This window comes from Chiloscyllium plagiosum, unplaced genomic scaffold (assembly GCF_037043375.1).
Source record: "Chiloscyllium plagiosum isolate Xiang-an unplaced genomic scaffold, Cpla_swu_hap1 HiC_scaffold_33, whole genome shotgun sequence".
In the NCBI taxonomy this organism is placed as follows: Eukaryota; Metazoa; Chordata; class Chondrichthyes; order Orectolobiformes; family Hemiscylliidae; genus Chiloscyllium; species Chiloscyllium plagiosum.
Genome location: NW_028270171.1, coordinates 38,480,609 through 38,503,281, shown reverse-complemented (window position 1 = coordinate 38,503,281; position 22,673 = coordinate 38,480,609). Strand labels below are relative to the sequence as shown.

Genomic DNA, 22,673 nt, shown 5'->3' with positions numbered 1-22,673 from the left:
CGTACCAAAATTTGTCGATCCATCAAAAGGCTCCTATTCATAATCAACGTACGTAGAGCCACAGAGATGTACAGCATGGAAACAGACCCTTCAATCTAACCCATCCATGCCGACCAGATATCCCAATCCAATCTAGTCTCACCTGTCAGCATCCTGCCCACATCCCTCAATGTAAAATTCTCACTCTTGATTCAATTCCTGGTTGTGATCTTCCCGAGCTCGCTGCAACACACACCCTTTGAGACCTCAACAACCCATTCTGTTCGAGACTCCCAATGATCTGTTAATTCATTACCTCACCTGTGTGGCTGCTTTTACAGTTGCCAAAGCAAAAAGGTCTGAAATTCACAGCTAAAACCTCACAGATCTGCTTTCCTCCTTCAGACATTCCTCGAAACCTGCTTATTTGGCAATGCTTTTGGTCACCTGACCTAATATCATCCTTCTCTGGCCTAATGTCTAAAGTTCCCAATAATATTTTTGTGAAATTATAAGCAGGATAACAAAACTACAAACTGTTCTTTAATTGGACATTATATTCAAATCATCACTATTGCTGTAATGTGTCTAACCCAACCACATTGTGGGAGCACCTTCACCACACAAACTGCAGCTGTACAAGAAAGTCAAACATCACCCTCTCCACAGGCAACAGGGGCTTTGGCATTAATCACTGGTATCTGTGGAAGGAGAAACACAGTTGATGTTTCAGGGAGTGCAAAACGGATTACAGGGATTGAAAATGATGCAGAATTTGATAGTTAGAAATGGAAGGAAAATGCACTTGCATATTGGAAAAAATAATTCTTGACTGTCAAAGATTTTCCAGAAAACACTTAATAAGCAGCAGATGGTCAGGGGCTGGGCGGCAGTGAAAAATTAACTTACAAAAGTGTCTGTAAAAGTAATAGTAAAATACTAAACAGAAAAATATACACCCATTGTTTGAGACTGAGGAAGCTAGATATTGACAAAGTGGTCATGAGGGAGCCCAGAGATGAAGCAGAACAGTGTAAGCTGTTATGATCCCACAGTCATAGCGATGTATAGCACCGACACAGACCCTTCGGTCTAACGTATCCATGCCAACCAGGTATCCAAACCTAATCTATTCCCATTTGCCAGCACTTGGCCCATATCCCTGTAACTGCTTCCTAATCATATCATATGTCTATTTAGATGCCTTTAACATGTTTTAATTGTACTAGCCTCCACCACTTCCTCTGGCAGCTCATTCCACCCGCTGCATGAAAGAGTTGTCCTTTAGGCCCCTTTGAAATTTTCTCCGTTCACTCTAAATGCCCTCCACATCTGGACACCACCACTCCAGGGAAAACACCTTGTTTATTTACTCTGTTCATGCCCCTCATGATTGTATAAACCTCCATCACATCACCACTCAGCCTACGGCACACCAGGAAAAACAGCCCAAGCCTTTTATGCCTCACCCTACAGCTCAAATCCTCCAACCCAAACAACATCCTTGTAATTCTTTTTTCAAACCTTTCAAGTTTCACAGCACTCTTCTGATAGGAGGCAGGCCAGAACTGCACACAATATTCCAAAAGTGGCCTAACGAATGTCCTGTACAGCAACATGACCTCCCACATCCTATACTCAATGCTCGAATCAATAAAAGAAAATATACTGAACACCTTCTTCATCATCTGCAAATTGACTTGCTAGGACTATGAACCTGCAGTCAAGGCCTCTTTGTTCCGCAAACGTCTCCAGAGCCTTGCCATTCAGTGTGTAAGTCCTGCCCTGATTTGCTTTTCCAAACTGCAGCACCTAACATTTATCTAAATTAAACCCCATCTGATCAATATCTTATTGTAATCTGAGGTAACCTTCTTCATTATCCACAATACCTCCAATTTTGTATGACCTGCAAACTCATTTACGATACCAAATCATTTAAATGAATGACGAAACAAATCCAGAAATAAACATCCATTTCTCTGAGATTGAATGTGCTCTGAGAAAATCCTGCCCAATGACTCTGTACCAGAGAAAGGCTGCACATGCGCCTGGCTGCACCTTGCCCCCTACAAAGCTGGCAGCTCCGCACGTGTCCAGTGAATTCTTGCCCCGAATAAAGATGGCGGCGCGCACTCATGCCTGCAGCCACACTGAGGCAATTCCCCGTTTACTGAAAACACGAGACTGGGACGTTCAAATTTGTATATTCCGACGTGCACATTTTGTTTGTAAAACCTCTCCGCTCATACAGAATCGCTCTCACCACCTGCGGTTCCACAGACAGCCTTGATGATTTTTGCGGGTACCTATTCTCTGCCTGGTTACTCGTTTGTCCTTAGTGTATTTGTACAATCACTTTGGATTCTCCTTAAACCTATTTCCTAAAGCTATCTCATGTTCCCTTTTTGCCCTCCTGGTTTACCTCGAGTACACTCCTACTGCTGCTACACTCCTCTAGGGATTCAGACAAACACAGCTCTCTGTACCTGCCATATCCCTCCTTCATTTTCTCGACCAGGCCCTCAATTTCTTTCGTCAGGCAGCACTCTTTACACCTACCAACCTTGGCCTTAACAGGAACATACTGTCTATATACTCTCATTGTCGCAGGCCTATGGAGGCAATGGCAGATGAGGAGACAGAAGCAATCATTCTCAGTAAAGAGGTAAAGTTGGGAAAGATAACAGCCTAAAAGTAGATGGGTCTCCTGACTCTGATGGAATGCATCCCAGGGACTAAAAGAGATGTTGCGGGGCGGGGCGGGGCGGGGAGAATAACAAATAGACCAGGTGATAATTCAGTAAAATTTGTTGGATGTCTGGTTTTGACAGACTGGAAGCTGCAAATGTTGTGCCACTATTTTTCAAAAAGGATCCGTTAGCTTAACTTCTGTAGTGGAGAAAATGCTTGAACTTCTCAAGGAAGTAGTGGTGAGATATCTGGGTAGAAATTGTCTCATTGAGCAGACACAGCATGGATTCATGAACGGCAGGTCACGTTTGACGCGTTTACTAGAATTACTTGAGGATACGACGAGTGCGTTGGGCAAGGGGGACTCGGTGGATGTGGTGTACCTGGATTTCCAGAACGCATTCTATAAGGAGCCACATAAAAGGCTGCTGAATAAAGTAAAGATGCACAGCATTATGGGTAAGTATCATTGATACAGGATCGGTTAACCAACAAAAAGTAAAGAATGGGGATAAATGGGTGTTTGGATTTGTGTTGGCACTGCAACTGTTTGCAATTTACACAAATGTTTTGGAGTTGAGGACCAAGTGTACGGTGTCAGAGTTCACATTTGATACAAAGATGAGGTAGAGCAATGTGTGCAGAGGCCACTGTCAGTGTGCACAGGGATACAGATCAGTTATGTGGGTGGGTAAGGATCTGGCAGATGGAGTTCAATGTTGGTATATGTGAGGTCATCCATTTTGGTTGGACTAACAGCAAACTGGATGATGAAATGTTGAAAACATGCAGCAGGCTGCTGTGCAGACGGAGCTGGGTGTCCTTGTGCATGAATCACAGGAAGTTGGTTTGCAGGTGCAGCAGGTAATTAAGGCAGTGAAGGCAATATTGTCCTTCCTTGCTAGAGAGATGGTTATGCTGCAGCTGTACAGGGTGCTGGTGAGGCCACACCTGGAGTACTGTGTACAGGTTTGGTCTCCTTACTTCAGGAAGATGTACTGGCACTGGAGGGAGTACAGAGGAGGTTCACTAGTTTGAGTCAGGAGTTGAGGATTGGTGCATGTGGAGAGATTGAGAAAACTGGTTCTATAGTCATTGTAATTTAGAAGAATGGGAGGTTGGATAGGAATCAATAAAATTATGAAGGGAATAGATAAGACAGAAGCAGGGAGGCTATTTCCACTGGGGGTGGGTCAAACTACAGAGCATTACCTCAAAATAAGGGAGATCAGATTTAGAACTGAGCTCAGGAGGAGGTTCTTCAGCTAAAGGGTTGTGAATCTGTGGAATTCCCTGCCGAGGGCAGCATTTGACGTTATCAACTTGAATGCCTTTAAGGCAAAATGTAGATTTGTGAACAGGAAAGGAATTAAAGGTTATGGTGAGAGATCAGGAAAGTGGAGCGGAGGCCATGAGAAGATCAGCCCTGATCTTATTGAATGGCAGAGCAGGCTTGAGGGGCCAGATGAAAGTTCTTGCCTTGTGCCATCAAAATTGGCCTTTGACCAATTCAGAACCTTAACTTTTAGATCTGGTATATTATTTTCTGTAACTACTTTAAAACTAGTAGAATTATCAGAGACTCCCAACAGTGTGGAAGCAGTTTATTCAGCCCATCATATTAATACTGATCTGGAAAGACTCCTAACCTCCTCCTATAACATTGCACTTCTCAGGGCCAGCCAACCTACACATCCCTGAACATTATGGGCAATTCAGCCTGGACAATCCACCCAACCTGCACATCTTTGGACTGTGGGAGGAAACCAGAGCACCCGGACGAAATCCATGCAGAAAACCACAATAAGATCATTATCCCTTTCTTATTTCCCAGTTCCACCTAAATAACTTCACTGGGCGTACTCCCAGGAATGTCCTCCCTAAGCAAAAACATAATGCTATCCCGAATCAAAAATACCATTCCCCTTCCTCTCTTGTCCCCCTTTCTATTCTTCCTATAGCATCTATACCCTGGAACATTAAGCTGCCAGTCCTATCCATCCCTGAGTGATGCCTCTGTAATTGCTATAATATCCCAGTGCCATGTTCAAAACCATACCCTGAGCTCCTTTGCCTTCCCTGTCAGGCCTCTTCTATTGAAGTAAATGCAGTTCAACTGCTCAGTCCGACTTCATTCTGTGCCTTGCCCTTGCCTGCCTTGACTATTTGACTTCTGAACTGTACCAGCCTCAGACATATCTCTTTCCTCACTATCCTCTTGGGTTTACACCCACTCCCTCACTGGTTTAATGCCTCCCGAGTATCACCAGCAAGTCTCCCTGCCTAGACATTAGACACTTTCCAATTCAGGTACAATCCATCCTTCTTACGCAGGTCAACTCTACTCCAGAGGAGATCACAACGATCCAAAAAACGTGAATCCTTTTCCCCTGCACCAGCTCCTTAGCCACTCATCCAGCACCACCTCCTCCTCTGTAATATGGACATTTTCCAAGATGTCACCATTTATTTCCCCACATTCTATATGTCCCATGTACTTCTTCACAGTAAACACTGATGCATAATACTTGTTTCCTATCTCGCCCATCGCCTGCAGCTCCACACAATGGCTGCTTTGCTGATCTTTGAGGGTCTCTATTTTCTCCCTCGTTAGCCCTTTGCTCCTCATGTATTTACAAAAGCCCTTTGGATTATCCTTAACCTATTTTCCAAAGCTATCTCATGTCCCTTTTTTGCCTCCTGATTTCCCTCTTAATTATACTCCTACTGCCTTTATACTCAAATTTTTTTTTTAGATTGGAATAAATGCAAAATATAACATCCTGACAATAAAACAAGGGTAGTACTTATACTCAAGAAAAGTAGGGCTTTGAGTAGTGATCTGGGAACAAAGAGACCGAGGGGTTCACGTCTTTGAAGTTGGCGTCACATGTGGACAGGGTGGTTAAGGTGCTTAGCACACTTACTTTCATTGTTCAGACCTTTGAGTACAGGAGTTGGGACGTTATGTTGAGAATGTACAGAACGTTGGAAAGGCCTCTTCTGGAATACTCTGTCCAGTTCTGGTTGTGCTGTTATAGGAAGGATATTATTAAATTGGAGCAGGTTCAGGAGAGATTTACCTGCATGTTGCCATGAATGGAGGGATTGTGTTCTAAGGAGAGGCTGGATAAGCTGGGATTTTTTTCACTGGAGTGCAGGAGGTTGAGAGGTGACCTTAGTAGAGGTTTATAAAATCAGAAAGAGTGTAGATAAGGTGAATGGACGAGGGAGAGGGGAATTCAAATCTCGAGTGCATTCATTTTGAGAAGAAACGAGAAAGATTTGAGAAAAGACATTAGGGTTTTAAAAAAAAAATTATATGTGTGAAATGAACTTCCAGAGGAAGTGGTAGCTGTGAATACAATTACAATATTTAAAAGGCATTCAGATAAGTGCATAAATAGGAAATATTTGGATGGATGTGGACTAAGCGGAGGCAGGTACAATTAGTTCAGTTTTCAATTATGTTTGGCATGGACTGGTTGGACCACAGGGCCTGTTTCCTTGCTGTATAACATTATGACTCTAATCCTCACTAACTCTAAATTCCTCCATCCTCAACTCTCCCGATCACTGTCACCTCATCCAGCCTCACAACTCTTCCTTATTTATATAATTCCTCACCAGCCACAGAACGCTTCCTATCTCATGTCCTCCAGTTTCTCAAATCTCTGCGATATGTGCCTTTCTTTAGTTCCAGCCTTGAGGATGCCCTCATTCACTCTGATTTGTTGGAAGACAAACTGGTACGACCTGGCCCTCCAGTACTGCCCTCTGCCCCCTATTGGCCTGCGCTGACATCAATCATCGGGGCCCATTGTGAGGTGAGTGGTGGGATCCTCCCTCTCTCTGCCCTGGGATGAGCTTCAACATTCACAGTCAATTGGGCAGTATCACAGAGCACAGGGGCTGGGGCTATTCAGCCCATTTGGGATGTACCCTCTCCCTCTGGAGATGCTGCAAATCTGTCCCAATTCTGTTCCCATTTGCCCATAGCCCCCCAAATCTTCCCTTAAAAAGTAAAATTCCATATCTGTTTATGAATAACTGCTGAGTCTGTGTCCAGCTGCCATTCAGACTGTCCCAGATGCTCGGAACTTACTGAATAAAATAATGTTCACATGTTCACATATTATTTGCCAATTACCTGAAAATAGTTACTAAAATTGTGACATTGTTAACAATTCCCCTCTCTCTGAAAATTAAATATCCTAGAAACAAATTTGCAGCTGGTCGAAATCACAACTTCACCGTCTCAGCTCCAAGGACAATTATCTGTGCTTCTGCTAGCTCTTCATAAAAGAGGAACACATCTAATTTTCATTTGTTCGTGTCATAGAGATGTACAGCACAGAAACAGACCTTCGGTCCCATTTGTCCATGCCAAATAGGAATCCTAAACTAATGGAGCATAATTTGCCAGCTATTGGCTCGCATCATTCGAAACCCTTCCTCATCATGTACCCAATCGGATGCCTTTCAAATGTTGTAATTATATCAGCCTCCACTACTTCATCTGGCAGCTCATTCCACACATACACCACACACAGCTTGAAATGTTTGCCCCTTAGATGAATTTTAAATCTTTGCCTTCTCAACTTAAGCCCATGTTTTATTCTTTTGAACACACTTAACCTGGGGGGGGGGGGGGGGGTGCCGAGGGAGGGGCGGGGAAGAAGACCCTGGCTGTTCAACTTATCCATACACCTCATGATTTTATATATCTTCATAAGGTCACCTCTCAGTCTTTGACTCTCCAGGGAGATTAACCCTAGCCTTTTCAGCCTCTCCCTGTAGCCCAAATCCTCCAATCCTGGCCAAGTCTTTGCAAATATTGTCTGAACTCTTTCAAGAATCACAACATCCTTCCCAGAACAGGGAATTTCGAACTGAAGACACAATTCCTGAAATGGCTTAATCAATGTCGTGACCAGCTACAATTTGATGTCCCAGCTTCTGTATTTAATGCATTGAATAAATATAAGCATACCAAACACCACTTTCACTAGTCTGCCTACCTGCGACTCTACTTTCAACGAACAATGAACCTGCGCTCCATGGTCTCTATATTCAGAAACACTCCCAGAGTTTTACCATTCATTGCATAAGTGCTGCCCTGATTTGCCTTTCCAAAATCCAACAGCTTACATTTGCCTAAATTGAACTCAGTCTGCCATTGCTCGCCCCGATGGCCCGTCTAATCAAGATACTGTTGCATTCTGAACTAACCTTCACTGTTCACTACACCTCCAATTTTGGTGTCTTCTGTAAACCTACTGACCATATCTCATATATTCACATCCAAGTCAATTATTTAAGGACCCAATATCCATTCCTGCAGCACAATGCTGCTCACAGGCCTCCAGTCCACAAATTAAAGCCTCTTTCACTACCCTCTGCCTCCTACTGTCAAGCCAGTTTTGTATCCAAATGGCTGGTTCTCCCAACATTTCATGTTATCTAACCTTGCTAACCAGTCTGCTTTGTGGAACATCGTTCAGGGTCCATATAGACAACGTCCACAGTCTGCCTTCATCAATCATCTTTGTCACATCTTCAAAAAAACTCAATCAAGTTAGAGAGAGAGAATTTCCCACACACAAAGCCATGCTGACTATCCCTTATCATTCCTCGTCTTTCTAAATACATGTAAATCCTCTGAATCCCTTCCAACAACTTGCCTGTCACTGAGTTCAGGCTCACTGTTCTCTTGTTCCCTGGCCTTTCCTTACCAACGTTTTAAATAATGGCACACGTTTTCCAGCCCCTCACCTGTCACAAATGATGATATAAATATCTCAGGGAGGGGCACTGCCAAAACTTTCCTAGCTTTCCACAAATTTCTGGGATTCACCTTAAAGGTCCCAGGGATTTATCCACCTTGCGACGATTTAAGAAACCCAGTACTACCCTCACTGTAATATGGTCAGGAGCCGGGCAGCAGTGGATATTTCATTTACAGAAAAGTCTGTGAACGTAATAGTAAAATACTAAACAGAGCAAAAATACACTCATGAGACACTAAGGAAGCTAGATAATGAACAAGGGGTCATGAAGGAGCCCAGAGGTGAATTAGAGCAGTGTTGACTTTTATGATGCCACAGTCAGAGATGTCGAGCACCGAAACAGACTCTTCAGTCCAATCCGTCTGTGCCAAACAGATATTCTAAGCTAATCTATTTGCATTTGCCAGCACTTGGTCGACATCCCTCTGAACCCTTCCTATTCAAATGGCTTTGAAATGTTACATTTTTTGTAGCCCTTTAGGCTCATGTTGAATTTTCCCCTCTCACCCAAAACCTATATCCTCTGGGATCCACCACCCCAGGGTAAACACCTTGTCTATTTATGATATCCATGCGCTATCCTCACGATTTTATAAACCTCTTCAACATCACTCAGCCTATAACACTCCAGGGAAAATGGCCCCATCCTATTATGCCTCTCCCTGCAACTGAAATCTTCCAACCCATGGCAACATCCTTGAAAATCAATTCTCAAACCTTTCAAGTTTCAATGCCTCCTTCTGATAGGAGGGAGACCAGAATTGCACACAATATTCCAAAGGTGGCCAAACCAATGTCCTCTCCAGTTCCTTTACTCACTGCTCGGACCAATAAAGGAAAGCATATCAAACACTTCTTCAATATCCTATCTCCATGTGACCCTCCTTTCAAGGAACTATGAACCAGCATTCCAAGGTCTCTTTGTTCAGCAAGGCTCTCCAAGACCTTACAATTCAGTGTGAGTCCTGCTCTGATTTGCTTTTCTGAAATGCAGCTCCTCACATTTATCTAAATTAAACCCTATCTGCCACTCCTCAGTCCAATTGCCAATCTGATCATAATCCATTGTACTCTGAGATAACGTTTAACATTGTCCACATTATCTCCAATTTTGGTGTCACCTGCAAACTTACTAACTGTACCGCCTCTATTCACATCCAAATCATTTAAATGAATGACGAAACAAATCCAGAAAAAAATCATCCATTTCTCCGGGTTTGAATGTGCTCTGTGTAAATCCTGCCCTATGACACTCTACCAGGGAGGGCTACACATACACCCCTCTGAACTTTGCCCCCAACAAAACTGGCGGCCGCGCACGTGTCCAGTGAAACGTTGTCCCGAATAAAGATGGCGGCGATCAGTCGATGAGGTTTTTTTCAGGTTTACTGCAAAAACGGGACTGTAAGTTTCAAATTTGTATTTTCCGATGTGCACCAAATATTTGTAAAATCGCTCAGCCCATACCAACAACATTTCCGTCCCACTTCCTGCTGTTTATTTATTTCCTTCTCGACATCTCTCGGTCCTCACATCCCGCACATCAGCGCCCACCGCGCGGATGAACACGTGGTATACTCTAGTCACGCCCCTCATTTCCTCTGATTGGTCGGAGGACCAAATGCCCTGCCAGGTCCGCCTGCTCTGCCCCTGCCTTTCCATTGGTGTGCCGCTGACATCAATCACCGGGACCCATTGTTGCCTGGAGCATGACCATTGCTTCGTGGCTTTTGTTGCTGTTTATCAATTACAAGAGTGAAGGACAATGTTAAAAATCACACAACCACCTGATGAAGAAGCTGCAAAGCGAGTGCCTCCTAATAAATGTGTTGGACTATAATCTGGTGTTCTATGAATTTTTATTTTTTTCCATCCTAATCCAAGGAGAAAGTGTGGACTGCAGATGCTGGAGATCAGAGCTGAAAAATGTGTTGCTGCAAACGTGCAGCAGGTCAAGCAGCATCTAAGGACCAGGAGAATCGATGTTTCGGGCATAAGACCTTCTGAGGAATGGCTTATGCCCGTAACATCGATTCTCCTGCTCTTTGGATGCTGCCTGACCTGCTGCGCTTCTCCAGCAACACATTTTTCAGCCTTCATCCTAATCCAACACCAGCACCTGCAAGTCAAGAGTGCGGGAGGAATGCAAAATATAAGATCAAAAGAACTAGGAACAGGAGAAGGCCATCCTGCCCTTTGAGCTTGCTCTGCCATTCAATAAGATCATGGCTGATCATTTTGTGGACGCAGAACCATTTACCGATGTTCTCACCATATCCCTTAATTAATTATTTCTTTTTTTAAAACAATCTACCTTAGCTTTAAAACGTTTACTGAACTAGCTTCAGCTACTTCCCTGGGCAATGAATTACATAGAGGCCAAGAAGTTCCTTCTCAATTCAGTCCTAAATTTGCTGCCTCGAATCTTGAGGTGATGCCATTTTGACGTGGCTTCACCTGCCAGTGGAAACATCCTCTGTACTTCTATTTTATCCATTCCGTTAATTATTTTATATGTTTCCATTCTTCGGAATTCCAAAGAATATAATCCCAATCTACTCAGTCTCTATTAACCCAACCCCATCAACCCCGGAATCAAACTAGTTAACCTCCTCTGCACCCCCTCTAGTGCCAGCACAGCCTTTCTCAAGTAAGACGACAAACACTGCATGCAGAACTCCAGGTGAGGCCTCACCAGCACCCAATACAGCTGGAACATCACCTCTGCTTTTAAACACAATCCCTTCAGCAATGAAGGTCAAAATTCCATTTGTTTTCTGAATTAATAGCTGTTCCTGGTGACCAACCTTCATGCAGAAGGCTCCTCAGGTGCCTCTCCATAGTAAATGATGCATTTTTAAAAAATTCAAGTCATAATCTCTTTTTTAATGTTACTCCAACCAAACAGTATGACTTTACATTTATGAACACTCTATTCTAAATGCCACTCAATGTATCAACGTTCCACTGTAAAGTTACACAGTCCTCCACACACTTTTTTCTGCTACTCATCTTAGTGTCAAATACAAACTTTGATACCCTACATATGGTCCCCAACTCCAAATCATCTCTATCAATTGTATATAGTTGCTGTCCCAACACTGATCCGTGAAGCACACTACTAGTCACTGATTGCCAGCCAGAACAGTACTCATTTATCCCCACACTTTGCTTCCTGTTAGTCAACCAATCTTCTATCCATGCTAATACCCTACCCCGAATGCCATGCACCCTTATATTATGCAACAGCCTCTTGCACAGCACCTTGTTGAAGGACTTTTGGAAATCTGGGCACAACGCATCCATTGGTTCCCCGTTGTCCACCTTGCTCGAAATGTCTTCATAGTAGATTAAAATCGCCCGTGATAATAGCCGTACGATTTTTACAGGCATTAGTTATTTCTTTGTTTATTGCCCATCCCAATGTTATTATTTGGTGCCCTGCACACTTCACCTGTCAGTGACTTTAATGTTAGAATTTTGAATGCATCACTACTGTTTCTCCTAATGTACAGCAATAACAACAACTACTTGCATTGTATGGAATCTTTCACAATGGCAAATCTCCTAAGGTGCTTCATGTATGATCAAAACGTTGATTAAAGAGAATGATTTTAAAATACATCTTTAAGGAGGATAGAGAAGGTTAGGGAGAGTATTCCACAGACTTCTGCCCTTGACAGTTCCAATTGTGGAGTGATGCAGTTGTTGTGGGTTGGAAAGGGAACGTGCAAAGGGGAAATGGAGGAGCGCAGGCAGTGCATAAGGTCTTCAGGACAGAGGAGGTTCCAGACAAAATCTGTCTGTCATAGAGAGTATGGCTGCCTCATCGGGTTTGAAGCTCTGCAATGGGTCCATGCACATCATGTTAGTGGAGGAGAGTATAACGGTGGCTGGGAGAACTTTTGATGAGGACTCAGCTACTGAGGTAGTATGGGCTGAGGTTAGAAACAGAAGAGGAGAGGTCACACTGCTTGCAGTTAATTATTTAAAGTCCTCCAAGAGTTCCAGGGAGGTGGAAGAGATGATTAGCAAAATTATTCTGGGTAGGAGTGAAAGGAACAGGATGGTCATTATGAGGGACTTTAACATCCCCAACATTGACTGGAAATGCTATAACTCTAATACGTCAAATGGATTAGTTTTTGTCCAATGTCTACAGGAGGGTTTCCTGACACATTATGTCGAAGGGCCGACAAGAGGAGAGGCCACATTGGATCTGGTGCTTGGTAATGAACCAGACAAGGTGTTTGATTTAGTTGTAGGTGAGCACTTTGGAAAGAGTGATCATGATTCAGTTACGTTTAGCTAAGCGATGGAAAGGGATAGATACATGCCACAGGTCAAGAATTATCGATGTGGCAAGGGCAATTATAATGCGATTCAGGAAGTAATAGGATACATAGAATTGGGTAGCAAAAGGCAAGGGGTGCAGACGATTGAAATGTGGAGCTGGTTTAAGGAACATATATTGTGTCTCCTTAACAGGTATGTTCCGGTCAGGCAGGAAGGAAGTGCTAATGTAAGGGAACGTTTGTTTACTCCAGAAATTGCGTCTCTTGCTACGAAGAAGAAGGAGACGTATGTGTTGATGAGGGAAGATGGTTCAGATGAGGCGATGGAGAGTTACAGATCAGCACGGAAAGATTTAAAGACAGAGTTAAGAAGAGGAAAGAGAGCACACGAGCAGTCTTTATCCAATAGAATAGAGGAGAACCCTAATGCTTTCCATCAGTATGTAAGGAACAAAAGCATAGGATAGGAATAGGGCCAGTCAAAGTCAGAAGTGGGAAGTTGAGTGTGGATCCTGTGGAGATTGGAGAGGTGCTAAACGAACATTTCTCATCAGTTTTCACTCAGGAACAGGAGAATATTGTAGAGGAGAAGAATGAGGTACGAGATATTAGACTGCAAATGATCGAGGTTAGTTACGAATAAGTGTTATCAATTCAAGAAGGAGTGAAAGTAGACAAGAACCCTGAGCTGGATGGGATTTATCCGAGGGTCCTCTGGGAAGCTAGGGAGGAGATAGCAAAGCCTTCGGCTTTGATATTTGAGTTGGATTTGATATTTGAGTCATCATTGTCTACAGGTTTGGTACCAGTGGACTGGAGGATTGCAAATGTTGAGCCCTTGATCAGGAAGGGCAGTAGAGATGACCCAGGTAATTATATACCAGTGTGCCATACTTCTGTTGTTGGAATGGTTTTGGAAAGGATTATAGGAGAAAAGATTTATAATCATCTAGCGAACACTAATTTGATTTCAGATAGTCAACATGGTTTCATCAAGGGCAGAACATTTCTCACAAACCTCTGAGTTTTTTGAGAAGGCGACCAATCATATAGATGAGGGTAGGGCAGTTGACGTGGTATACAAGGACTTCAGTAAAGCCTTTGATAAGGTTCCACATGGTAGGCTGTTAGAGAAAATGCGGAGACATGGAATTGAGGGTGATTTAGCAGTTTGGATTAGCAACTGGATTTCTGAAAGAAGGCAGCGAGTGGTGATTGATGAAAATATTCAACCTGGAGTCTGGTTACATGTCGTGTGCACAAGGACCTGTTTTGGGACTAATGCTGTTTGTCATTTTTATAAATTACTTCGACGCAGGCATAAGTGGATGGATCAGTAAATTTGCAGACGACACTAAAGTCGGTTGAGTAGTGGACAATGTGGAAGAATGTTACAAGTTTGCAAGGAGACTTGGATAAAATGCAGAATTGAGCTGAGAGGTGGCAAATGGAGTTCAGTGCAGCTAAATGTGAGGTGATGCCATTTAGGAAGAATAACAGGATGGCAGAGTACTGGGTCAATGGAACGATTCTTGGTAGTGTGGATGTGCAGAGGGATGTTGGAGTCCATGTACATAGATGCCTGAAAGTTGCCACTCAGGTGGATAGTGCTGTTAAGGCAGCATGCCGTGTATTAGGTTTCATTCATTGAGGGATTGAGTTCCAGAGCCGCAATTTCATGTTGCAACTATACAAAATGATGGTGCGGCCATACTTGGAATATTGTGTGAGTTCTGATACCCACAATTCGGGAAGGATATTGAAGCATTGGAAAAGGTGCAGAGGAGGTTTACCAGGATGTCGCCTGGTCTGGAGGGAAGGTCTTATGAGGAAAGGTTGACAGACATGAACATGTTCTCATTGGCAATAAGGCAGCTTAGACGGGATTTGATAGAGACTTAAAAGATGATCAGAGGATCAGATAGGTTTGACAGTGAAAGTCTTTTTCCTAGGATGATGACGTCAGCTTGTTCGAGGAGGTAGAACTACAAATTGAGGTGTGATAGATGTAAGACAGATATCAGAGGCAGGTTCTTTACTCAGAGAGTGGTTAGGGCGTGGAATGTGCTACCTGCTAATGTAGTTAACTCAGCCACATTAGGGAGATTTAAACAATCTTTTAGATAAGCACATGGTGATTTTGGGATAGTGTAGGGAGACGAGCTGAGAATAGTTCACAGGTCGGCGCAACATGAGGGGCCGAAGGGCCTGTTCTATGCTGTATTGTTCTATGACTATAGTGCTACAAGAGATTTCTACTGTCTTAAACAGTGATGGATGTTGCATTGTGGGCTTACAAAACGTCACTGATCTCTACCAAACATGTACGAGGCAGAGCCAGTGCAATAATAAGATGCTGCGACAGGAGGGTAACTGGTAACTCCACAAAAATGCTACTCCTTCTCACCTATTTTCACTTCCACAGAGGATGGTGCATAGATGGAATGGACTGCCAGAGGAAATGGAAAAATAAGTATAATTAAAACATGGAAAAGACACTTGGGCAGGTACATGAAGAGGAGAAGATTTGAAGGGATATGGGCCAAACACAGGCAAATACAACTCATTCCATTTGGGAAAACTCGACCGAAGAGTCATGCAGCACAGAAACAGACCCTATGTCTCCAGTTGTTGGAGGAGGAGACTATTGAGACAAGGCATATTGTAGAGACTGAAGCAACTTACGATGATATGGATGGTCGTCTGGACTGAAGGTTTCAAATTTGTCAAGTAATTGGTGAGAGGGGATGGAATGACAGAGATAGGAACTGTTATGGGAGTTAGAGTGATTGAAGACACTGGTCCACAAGATGAGCCATAGATACATCTTGAACAAACTCCCCTCAAGTATGTGAGACATGATTTCACACGCACAAAGCCATGATGGCTGTCTGTAATCAGTCCTCGTCTTTCCAAACGCATGTAAGTCCTATCTCTCAGAATGAACTCCAACAACTGACCCACCCTGATGCCTGGCTCATCAGTCTGTAGTTCCCTAGCTTTCTCTTTCTGCCTTTCTTAATTAATGACACAACATTATAATCATAGTCAGAGAGTCGTACCGCACTCTTTCATTAACGCTAACTATACTCTAAAACTGATCTCGTCCAACCTGCCTGTTCCTGGATCATGTCCCTTCAAACCTTTCCTATTCCTGTACTAATACAAATGTCTTTTAAACATTGTATTTGTCCCCATTTTCACTCCTTCCTTGGGAAGTTCATTCCACACACAACCCACCCTCTGTGTAACAATGTGCCCCTCATGTCTTTTTTTTTAAATGTCTCTCCTCTTACACTTAAAAATGTAGCTTCTTGTCTTGAAACTCCCCTGTCCATGGGAAAACACAAATCCCATTAGCTCTATCTATCCCCCTCAGTATTTTATAAACTTCTATGAGGTCATCTGTCAACATTCAGGTTTCAGTGAAAACAAAACAACCTATCCAGCCTTTCTTTATAACTGAAAATTTCCATAACCAGCCACATCCTAGTAAATCTCATCGGAACCCTCTCCAGCTTAATAACATCCTTCCTAAAACTGGGCGACCAGAACTGAACACAGTATTCCAGAAGAGGACTCACCAATGTCCTGTATAATCTCAATGCGACTTCCCAACTCCTATATACAAAGGACTGAGCAATGAAAGCAAGTGTGGCAAGCACCTTTTTTAAAACCCTCCTGTCTCTCTATGTTGCAAACTTCAAAGAATTATGTACCTATACCTCGAGGTCCCTCTGTTCTACAACACTACCGAAGGTCCTACCATTAATTGTATAAGCCCTGCCCGTGTTTGTTGTACCAAATGCATTACCTCACATTATACAGATTGAACTCCATCTACGGCTTTCCAGCCATTCACGCATTTCAGCAGGATCCCTTTGTAATCTTAGAAAACGTTCTTCACTGTCCACAATGCCACCCTCCAGTCTAACAGCCTATCACACATAGCTCTCTATGTGTGCTAGGGGCCCTACAATATCTCTGCTAGGGGCCCTACAATATCTTCACCAACTTCCCACAATGTCCTGAGATATATTTGATCAGGGCCTGGGGATTTATCTATCTTTTGTGTTTTAAAACTTCCAGCCCCTCCTCTTCTATAATGTGGACTCATTTCAAGACATTGAGTCTTAGAGATGGAGAGCATGGAAACAGACCCTTTGGACCAACTCATGCGTGACATATCCAGTCACATTTGCCAGAACTTTGCCAATATCCCTTTTAACCCTTCCTATTCATATACCCATCCACATGCCTTTTAAATGTATTTCTATCAGCCTCCACTATTTGCTCTGGCAGCTTATTCCATCCACTCTGTGGGAGCCAGTTGTCCTTTAGACCCCTTTGAAAAGTTTCCCTTGCCTGGGGAAATGACCTTGTCTATTGACCCTATCGATGACCATCATGATTTTAAACACCTTTATCCGGTAACTCCTCAGCCTCCCATATTCAAGTGAAAATAGCCCAGTCGAGTCAGGCTTTTCCCTGTAACGGTAACCCTCCAAACCTGGCCAGCATCCTTGTTCATTTCTTCTGAATCCTTTAATGTTCCACAACATCCTTCCAATGACATTGAGACTAGAATTGCACACAGTATTCCAATAGTGGTCAAGCCAAACACTGTTTAATTCACTGAGATACCCAGTCTTTATCCATAGTAAGTTCCAAAGTGAAATATTTCTTTCAGATCTTGTAGTTTCACACATCATTGGCTTCATTGATCATTAAGAATACCGGTTTTGTCTCTAGCTCTTCTTTTGCTCTTAATACACTTGTAGAATCTCTTTGGATTCTCCTCATCTTTCTCTGTCAAAGCTATCTCATGTCCCCTTTTTTACATTCCTGATTTCCATCCAAAGTGTATTTCTCCAGCCCCAATACTCCTGAAGGGATTCACTTGAGTCAGCCAGTTATATCTGACATGTGCTCACTTATTTCTTGACCACACCCTCCAAACTCAGCCAGTGTTTCCTAATTCAGTCAGCATTGAGCTGCACACTAACAGGAACACGCTGGCGCTGAACGCTCCTTTTATCTCGGTTTCAAAATATTCCTACTTGCCAGACTTCCCTTTACCTGCAAATAGCCTCCCCATGTCAACTTTAAAAATTCATGACTAAAACTATCGTGCTGCATTGTATAACTTGAACTTGTGGACCAGGCCTGTCCTTTTCCATCGCTATTTTCACACCAATGCAATTCTGGTGACTTTCCAAAGTGCTCACCCACCAACGCCTCAGTCCCGTTCCCTACCTTGTTTCCCAAGGGGAGGTCAGATTTAGCCCCATTTTCCAATTGGGCCATTTACATAATGACTGGGAGTTTCGGGAACACACTTAACAAATTCCTTTCATCCAAAATCATAACACAGTAGCAATCCCAGTCCAGGTTGGAAAGGTTAAAATCCCCTACCATTACAGCCCTATTATTCTAACAGATATTTGAGACCTCCTGACATATTTGCTCTTCCATCTCCCATTGCCTATTGCTGTAGTACGACAGTAGCAAACTGATGACCAATTTTTATTTCACAGTTCCACAAATATCGCTTAACTGGGCGATCCTCCATGAATCTTCTCTCTAGGTACTGCTGTGATATTTCCCCCAATCAAAACCACCAGCTCTCCTCCTGTTTTGCCTCCTGTTTTATCCTTCCTGTAACATCTGTCCCCTGGAACATTAGGCTGCCAGTCCTGACCCTTCCTCAGCTGTGTCTCTGTGATACCTTTGGTATCCCAGTCCCATGTTCCCATCCATGCTCTGGGTTCATCTGCCTTATCTGTCTGGCCCTTTGCATTGAAACAAATGCAGTTTAATCCATCACTTTTCCTTCATTGCCTGCTATGTTCTTGCCTGCCTTGTCTATTTTTATTGCTCTCTTGAACATCTGTACCAGCCTCAAATTTCTTTCTGGCCTCACGACTGTTGGGGTCACCCCTGCCAGACGATTTTAAATCCTCTCGAGCAGCTCCAGCAACTCTCCGCACCAGGATGTGGATCCCACTCCCGCTCCCAGTTCAGGTGCCTTCCCCACCCTGTCTATCTGTGCTGACACCTTCAAACATCCAGGGACTTGTCCGCCAACGTCCCTGTGTTCCTCAATAGTCCAGGAGGACCTACCATTCATGATGGATATCGTTCACTTATTAGACTTCCCACAGTGCATTAAACTCCATCTGCCATTAGTCTGCTTAGTTTATCATCTGATCGATATCAGACTGTAGCCTGAGACCATCCGCTTCATTGTGGACAACACCCTCAGCTTTCATGTCATCTCCAAACTTCCTGATGATACCTTTTGCTTTCACATGCGAGATATTAATGTACTTAATAACCAGCAATGACTCCTGTGCAGGTCCCTGTGGTACACCCGCTGGGCAAAGGCTTCCAATGGTGAAAGACACCCTCCACCAATTATGCATGCAATTTACCAACTTGCCTTGGATTCCATGGGCTCTTTCCTTTTGGACCAGCCTTCTATGTGGGACCTTGTCAAAGACCTTAATGTAAACCATGTAAACCACATCATCTGCACTGCCCTCATCAATATCAGAGGACAGTCCTCTACCAAATCCATACAGACAATCCCTAATGTATCCTGTCGTTTTGAATGTTGATTCATCGTGTACCTCCGAATTCTTTCCAATAATTCCCCTCCTCCTGCTGTCAGACTATCTGTCTGTAATTACCGGGCCTATCCCTGCTGCCCTTCTTGAACAAAGGAACCACATTTGTTATCCTCCAGTCATTCAGCACTTCACCTGTGGCCAGCAAAGTATTAAATATATCCACCAGGGTCCCAGCAATCTGCGCCCTTACCTCCCATAACAGCTTGGTATATATTTTATTCTTACTTGGAATTTCTCCACCTTTTTGCCTGTGAATACATTTATTGTCTCCTCCTTAATGCTCTTAATATGTTCCAGAACCTCACCATCCCAACTGAAATCCCCGGCTACAATGTCTTTCTCCTGTGTGAATACAGATGGGAAGTATTCAATTAAGACCTCACCTGCTTCCTCTGGCTCCATGCACAGATTGTCCCTTTGTTTCGATCAGGCCCCATTGCTTAGTTGGGGATCCTCTTACTCTAACTGTACTTACTAAATATCTTGTGGTTTATCCTTAACATTATCTGCTAAGGACATTTTGTGACCATTGTTTGCCCGTTGATTTTTAAGGACCCCACCCCTCCCTCTGCTTTCTATCTAATGCCTTTGTTATCTATTATTGTTAGCGTCGCCCATTTTGCCTGAGTTTCCACAAGGTTGTGGGCCATTGAATATTTATGTTCCACCTTTTGTTCTCCCTGTAAACACATCTCTCCGGTGTCTAAATCTTTTTCATCTCTGTGTCACAAATCCAGCTACTTTATTGAAGAGACTTTGTCTATGCGGAAAATAAAAGTTTCTGTACTCTTTTCCACAATTAGCTGGGTGAGGTAGTGGCTGAACGGTAAAGTCACTAGCTTAGTAATCCAGGCTTTCTGTTTGTGGGCGGCACGGTGGCCCAGTGGTTAGCACTGCTGCCTCACAGCGCCTGTAGACCCGGGTTCAATTCCCGACTCAGGCGACTGACTGTGTGGAGTTTGCACATTCTCCCCGTGTCTGCGTGGGTTTCCTCCGGGTGCTCCGGTTTCCTCCCACAGTCCAAAGATGTGCGGGTCAGGTGAATTGGCCATGCTAAATTGCCCGTAGTGTTAGGTTAAAGGGGTAAAGGTAGGGGTATGGGTGGGTTGCGCTTCGGCGGGTCGGTGTGGACTTGTTGGGCCGAAGGGCCTGTTTCCACACTGTAAGTAATCTAATCTAATCTAATTTCCTATCAGAAACCAATTCGCTATTGTCGAGTTTTAGTTAAACTCTGTCTCATCCTGTTCCTTTCTGCTTGTCTTCAGCGACATCCCTATGCTGTTCCGATGCGTCACGTTTTCTATTTGAATTTGGAAAACACTTTGCTGTGGGTATGTCGTGCAGACCACCTGAGTATTAGCAGATATCCTTCTCTAAAGGACAAATGTTTCGGTTTTCTTGTACATCAGCAATAGTTTCATACGTATTTATGGATTGTTAATTATTATTTTTAAATTATTGATTTCAATTTCCACCATTTCTGGTGGTGGGATTCAAACTTGTCTCCCCTGAACATTAGCTGACATTTTGGATACATGCCCCAACATTAATATCATTAGGGCATCACTTCACGTGTTCACACGTTGCTCATCCCTGAGCATGGATACCAGTATATCATGAAGCTAAACACCTTCTCCCCACACAACTGTTTGATCCTGAAATCTTCCTGCACTTTGATGATATCACTCAGTATTTCCCCATGTGGTATCCCTCACTGTGAGGGTCTAATTGCTGCCTGTGTAAACGTCTCTCACACTTGCAGCTACTCCAGATCCTGAGCCAACAGAATTCTCCACTCCAGGGCGATGCAACAGCAAAATCCAGGGATGAAAACTGTGATTTTCCAGATCTCTGTGGGACTCAGTGCCATTCTCCATGTATCACCCTCATTGCATTGGTCTAATTTCCCATTCTGTCTATTTCTCTGCCTCCTGCAGGTAATCAGGAAGGTCCTGACTCAATAGACTTCCCAACTGCTGGGTGTGTCGCCCATCACCTCATCGAATGCAGTTGGTCAGCCAGAGGGCAGGGAAATCTGGAGCCTTCAATAAATCCTGCAGCGAGGTAAGATCACTCACAGTGACCAGAGCAGAGGATATTTAAAGGGCGAGAATCTTCAGCTCACACGACATGTCATAGATACAGTGCTGAAGGGTAAACACAGGTCATAAAGCTCCCAGACTCAATGTCTACCTTCTTGTAAGAGGATTATTTTCCAGCTCTGCTGTCCTGAGCCTTCCTGAGACAGTATAGAGTGTTCACAGTTATGAATACAGGCCTGTGCTGTCTCAGTGAGCATCAGTAAAACAGAGGGGAAAACAGGCCTTCCTTATGAAAGTGGTATTGAAGCCTGAGATTTTTCTGTTCCCTGTTCCCTCTCCTACATTCTCTATAGGTCCCATCATAGAGTCAAACAGCACGGAAAATTACCTTTCGGTCCACCTAATCTGAGCCAGTGCCTTGAATGCTTCTAACTCTGAGAACATTTCATATCTCTGTAACCTCCTCCGTTGTCTCCAATCCCACTGAATATTTAAAACCTACTCCAATGCTGAATATTCTCCCTGTCTCGGTAAACTGCTCCAATCTGAATAATTTTTCCAATCCCAGCAATCTCCTCCTTCAGTCATCACAATAATCACTATTACTGTCGTCTTGCACAATACCCACAGCCCACCCTATCACTGTAACATCCTCCAGCCTTTATTAACCACCCCCATCTGTGTACCTTCCTCCAGCCCCTACAGCACATGATATCATTGTCACCTTCAATCCCTTCAATTCCTCCTGTCCTACATCACCACATGACCACTGAAAACATACTATCCGAACAGACCTCCGTATCTGTGTAAACTCCTCCAGTCCCTTCAGCCTTCCCTGCAGTGTAACCTGCTCCAGTCCCTGCAACCCTCCCTATGTATAATGTTCTGAAGCCAATTTTACCTTCCCCATGTCTGCAACCGCATCCATTCTCTGTGATCTCCTCTGTCGCTGTGACCTTCTCCCATCACGACAATGCTCAGTTACTCTATCTCCTGCCATCACTTTTAGCCTTTCTGACTCTGTAACCTCCTGATGCCACTAAAACCATCCATGTACCTGAAACATCTTCTTTGTGGCTGTATCCAAGCCCACTCTGTACAGCTCCCTCTTTCTGTAACCTCCTTCTATCTGAAGAATCATCCAGTGTCTACATTCCTCTGTATTACTAACTTCATCCAATCGCAAAAGCCATGACCACAAACCTCACAATTGCAGTAACCTCTTCCAGCTCCTCGCTATCT

At 43.6% G+C, this 22,673-nt stretch overlaps 1 protein-coding gene across 5 annotated transcripts in view; it reads right to left on the bottom strand.

Moving 5' to 3' along the window:
• LOC148141487 (uncharacterized) overlaps positions 1-10,012 on the bottom strand; it is a 34,845-nt gene extending 24,833 nt beyond the window's left edge. For 3 of the 5 annotated variants that reach the window (XR_015752538.1, XR_015752537.1, XM_087978131.1), the window contains exon 1: positions 9,930-10,002. The gene's annotated coding sequence lies outside the window, so the exon portion shown is untranslated. Of the gene's footprint in view, positions 1-572; positions 684-9,929 lie in introns of those variants that run through there. The other 2 variants (XR_015752539.1, XM_087978132.1) reach the window with 2 other exon arrangements.
• Positions 10,013-22,673: the final 12,661 nt, after the last annotated feature.